This window comes from Marmota marmota, unplaced genomic scaffold, assembly GCF_001458135.2.
Source record: "Marmota marmota marmota unplaced genomic scaffold, marMar, whole genome shotgun sequence".
NCBI classification, from domain to species: Eukaryota; Metazoa; Chordata; class Mammalia; order Rodentia; family Sciuridae; genus Marmota; species Marmota marmota.
The window spans coordinates 14,120,074-14,125,347 of NW_026000240.1; the positions used below are offsets into that span (position 1 = coordinate 14,120,074).

At 49.8% G+C, this 5,274-nt stretch overlaps 1 long non-coding RNA gene across 1 annotated transcript in view; it reads left to right on the forward strand.

Annotated features, from left to right (window-relative positions):
* The first annotated feature begins 3,783 nt into the window (after positions 1 to 3,783).
* LOC125613563 overlaps positions 3,784 to 5,274 on the forward strand; it is a 3,791-nt gene continuing 2,300 nt past the window's right edge. The window contains exon 1 of the long non-coding RNA XR_007344116.1: positions 3,784 to 3,953. This is a non-coding gene — a long non-coding RNA (uncharacterized LOC125613563). The remainder of the gene's footprint in view (positions 3,954 to 5,274) is intronic.

The following is a 5,274-nucleotide window of genomic DNA, read 5'->3' on the forward strand; positions in this document are numbered from 1 at the left end:
CTGTGAGTTAGAATCAGGTTTGGCTGCGAGTAATGGGAAGCAAAACACTCCACCTTAAATAGGAGTCTGCCTTCCTCATACTCCAACAAATCCTGAGGTAGGAAGCCGCCAGGTTGGCTCAACATCTCAAGGAGGCCCAAATGGATGTCTTCCAAGACATCTATACTCAGCTGCAGTGGCACACCTGCCTTCGGAGCTGGAAGGGCTTCCTTCTTAAAGGTTTTCTCTTCAGGGGAGGGAGCCACCTGCCCCACTCCATCCACCACTAGCCGGTTTCCCACTCCCCCGGGAGACACTGCTCTCCCCCGACAGGTGCCTTCCTCCCCAGAGGTAGGAGGAGCCCACTGGCTTGGCTCATCTAATTCTCTCCCTGAGACCAGGCTGGGGGGCTCCTCTGTGAGCACAAGGTATGATCTCTAACTCAGTAACTGGACAAGCTGGGCAAGGGAAGACGAGACAGAGCCGCTGTGGGCCAGGCAGGGCAGACACAGCAGCCAACCAGACAGGGATCCCACACTTGTGCTAACCGACTCTCAGCACAGCCAGCCATCAACCAGATTGTCTACTGGGGACAGTGCTGCTAAGGAACCAGGGTCGGGGAGGCCTCGGTGAGGAGGTGACATCTGAGCTGAAAGCAGTTGATGGGAAAGTGCAGAGGAAGGCAGGGGCAGCAGTCATCTTGCCCTTCACCAGGCAGATGCCACACGCCTCACGACAACTTTAACATTTTATTCCCATTTTGCAAATTGGTCTAGTGCGGTTGGGGAACTTGCTTGGCATTTTATAAGGAAAATAAGAGACAGATCTGCATTTGAACCACCACCTCACTGGAATGAGTCCTGGATCCCAACAGTCCCGAAGGGAGAGGCGCTCACCAAGGGTGACCGCTAAGGGTTCCTCGTGCCTCTGCAACTACCTGCAGGAGGAGCAGCCTATGGACAGCTGGGCTCCTCCGGGCTCACACCAGGCTCAAGAGGTGACTGACTGCACAGCGGCATCCAGGGCAGAAACCTTGCTCCTCCTGGGCATCTGGGTGTCTGCCGTCCCTGGCTGCCTTCAGAGCAGGGTTAGGAACCCAGAGTGATTCCAAGACATCACCAAGGTGGCCAGAAACTCTGAACCATGAGCCATCAGTCGATCCCAAACATCTCATGCTGGAATCACCTTTGCAAAATCAACTAGAGCAATGTCTGCTACTTGGGAGACTGAAAGGTCAATTCCACCAGATAAGAAGTTAGTGAGGAAGAAACCTTGAGAAGAAAATCTTGATGTCACGGCACCTAAAACTAGTGTTATCCGCCCCCAGCACACACTCAAAATACATACTGAGCATCTACCATGTGCCAGAGGGTCAGGTTGTCTGTTTCCACCAGGATTTCATCAAGAGCAAGGAAAAGAGACAAGAAATAATGGAATAACAAGAGGATCTCAGAATAAAGGATCTCAGAGAGCACAGCCTGGGGGACCGTGAACTGAGGATGCAGCTGGGGTTCCAAGGAAGAACCTGCCGTGAGATTGTTCATCAAAGCACATCCTAGGGTCTGGCCCAGCAGCTCAACCTGAGGAAGGAGGAGCCTAGTTACAGTCAAGGAAAGGAAACACCATGCTGGTGAAGTGGAACATGGTGCACTGGTAGCAGGAAGAGTAGGATGGAGAGTGGAAATGATGGACAGGGGCCAGGTCACAAGGGGTCTCACTGGGGCACATGGAATGTTAGAGTTGACCTGCACTAGCAGAAAGGCTTGGGGTGCCACTGAGCCATGCGCGCGCGCGCACACACACACACACACTCCTCCTCTCTGCATGGAGGGCCAGGGCCCCATGGCTACACCCCACTCACCCACTTAAGGACCCCATGAAGGCCCAGGGTCTCCTTCTGCCTTGTTCTGTCACTGAACCTGGTAAGATAGCTGGAATATAAACAAAGCTCTCTGGGTGGTGTGGAGCCCATCTTCCCACTGTGTGCAGTCATTCATCACAAGGAGATGACAGATACCCCGGGAGGCTAGGAGCCAAGTGAAAAATGTCCCTGTGTCTGTCTCCACTTCAGCATACACATATTTCAAGAAACAAGCTCCCCCCCCAACTGGTCTGTCCCACAGCCACTGGAGCTTCTCTGGGGGAAGATGTGGTCATTCCACACTCAACAATGGAGCATGTTGCATGCTAGTAAAGCAGGTCCTGCATCCAGCCCTCAGCTGTCTTTTTTCTGGAATATGTTTGGGTATTAAATGTCCTTCTCAGGATCTTTGACTCTTACCTGCAGTTATCCTGATGATACTCCGAAGAACCCAGAAAGGTCAGATATTTTAGTCCAAGCCCATCTCTAATTAATTGTAGTATTCATGTTTGAATGGATCAATAATGGAGTTTGACCTCAATATGCACAGTGAGCTATTACAAGATCATTGCAATATGAAGGGGTGTGGTTGTGGGTCAGGCAAACCACTCATTGAGCCCAGCCGTGCAGACGAGAAGCTTCTGTTCTGGTGAACATTGTATTTGGTGTCAACAATGAGCAGGCCACACTCAGGTTCAGTCCACAGCTGAGCTCTGAACCCCAGGGGAACAGGAGCAGTGTGGGCAAAAGCCTGTAGGCTCCTTCATAGCAGTAAGACGAGGTCAGCCAGCAGGAGAGCACGGCCCCTGTTCAGAGTGCCTTGTCTTCTTGAAGAGGCAAAATGGACGGCTTTCCGACTCACATACGCAGTTCTTTTGTATTTAATAATTATTTTAAAATGTTTTAAGTGAGCCATGCTTGTGACTCCAGAAAGGTGGGTTGGGACTAAATTTGCTTGAAAAGAATGCTAAGACCTTTTCAAGAAAAGTCAGTCTGCTAATGGTCCCAAGGACAAGAATTCACCCCCCAAAAAAGCAATTGGAAGGACACTGGGCAACCTCTGTCTGACACTGTGCCACTAGAATTCTTTGCTTTGGACCTCATATTTTGTTCTATTTCCTGGAGACATTTATGAATATGCAAACTTCTCAGGGAGGGTAATGCCAACCACTAAGGCTATTAGTAAAGAATTTATGCAGAAAATAGGACCTTATATGGAAGTGGGCCACTGTGTGCTTGTGTGTTCACATGTTTGATTATTTGTATTTTGTCCACAGGTACATGGCATGTGTCTGTACATGTATGTACATGCATGTGTACATGTGTTGTCTCTATGTGTCTGTGTGTGTGGCCGTGTGAGTGTGTGGGTCCATGTATAGTGTGTTGGTGTCACCCAGTAGCTCCTGATTGGGAGTCCAGAATTCACTTGCCTTGGATTTCTTGTCTGCAATCAGGACACTGCACAGAATGTCTATCTGGCTTCTTCTTGTTCAGATTCTCCTTGTGCCACTTCACCCAGACCAGCCCTTCCGGGGGTGTGTAGAAAGCTTTTTGCTCTGATTAGAAATTAGGTCATTACTTCCACGCTCACCCCAAATAAGCTCAGGTCATTTGATAACTGGAAAACCTCTTGGTGATTCCAACTCTCCCATAGGCAGGGAGCAAGTGAGCAGTGCCTGCTATCCTCTTCCTTCTGTGCTTCCTGGGAGAAGCACTGAGCCATTTTCTGAAAGTAAGTGCCAAATGCCCTGTCCTCTGTCCTACCGTGTTTCTTCAGGGGGCAAATGGCATGTTAGAACCGAGTGGACCTAAGCTGGCGAACCCTGCTGATGAGCCAAGAGCTCAGCTCATGCAAGAAGAACCCTTTCCCGAGGAGCAGAGGGCAAATGGCAGGAAGTTGTCACAGCTCCCTCCCCCAGGTGTTACAAAACACAGTAACTCACTGATCCTAGACTGCTCTCTTCTCCAGTTTTATTTGTCACACTTTCAATATGACTCCCAGGACTCTATTAGCTACTCGATCTTGGGCATGTTTCCTAACCTTCTATGCCTCAGTTTCTTCATATGTGAAATGTAAATAGTGATAGTGCCCGGCTGCTGGCATGAGGCCTAGGTGAGTTGTAATACAGAGTCTTTAGAATGGTGCCGGGGACCTGCTAAATGTGCTGTCCTTACTACCTCTAGTGTGTGATTTTTGTCATTCAAAATATGAATATTTTCACATTAATGCAGTGAACAGTTGAAAGATGAGAACCTGGGAGCCAGAGTCCAGGGGTTCCGGGGATCCCTTCTGCTTGTCAAGCTGTAGGGCATGGCTGCCCGCTTCCTGGTCTTGAGGCCGCACATGTGGCTGGGATGGCTCCTGGCGATCAGCCAGGAGGCAGTGCTGTGGGTGGTGACGGAGGAGGCAGACCACCTCCAGGATAGGTCCAGGACTCTTCCACCCTCGTGGACAGCTCATGCCTTCCCTTTCAGACTATGGGATGGGTGTACACGTGAATTTGCTCCACCCCTCTGACCTTTACTCTAATTGGCTCCTGTGCATTATATAAGCTGTGTGTACTTCCTTATTAAAGGAAATCCTGCTTTAACTGTTCTCCCTGGCACGTCTGATTGTCCTCCCAGGAGCGAGGGCTGGGTGTGGGCGGCCAGTCGACCTTTACCTTTCTTGGCTGGTCTTGGTCGGGGCGTGCTTTTCCTGCTTCTCCCGTTGGTCAGGAAGAGACGGGGTGGGGGGAGGGGCTAAAAACCCCGACATCAAGCAATTATGATCCATGCTTTTTTTATCAGGCCATGCCTGGTGATCATATTGGAGGGCTCTGTAGGCATGCTAGGTGGGGACTGCAGGTTTGTTTCAAAAGGCACTGCTTAGGTTAAGGCCATCCTTACAATAAGCTTTTAACACCTGAGAGAGAAGCACACTTACGCTCTATCCTTAGCACCAGTTGGGGACCAAGTAGCAGCAAATTTGGCAACTGTGTGGTAGTCACTGGGTTTGGGCTGCTATAACAGAACATCACACATGGCGCTCCTTAAACAGCAAGCATTTGTTTCATACACTATCACCATCTATCCTAGCTGGTGACCTATGCTGGGTTCACAAAATCTGACTATTCCAATAACTTTAGAAAATGACAAAGAAAGCACGCAACCACACAGAAGTACCTTTTCAATAATCCGGGGACAGATCTGAGACCTTGAGGGTCTGTGGAAAGAGAGAGCCGCTGGAATTCTATAGCGGATACACAAGGGGAGATTCCATGGAACATTCTATCCCAAAAAGGGCAAAGTAGTAGGACTCCAAAGGAACAGGTGAGTGTAACCCAACCCCACGGGGTAACACCTACTCCTGGAGCCATGCCTCATTATCCCAGGGGAGGTAAAGCCCAAGTGACTATGGAACACAATAATTGTTCAGTGCCACCCTCCCCACT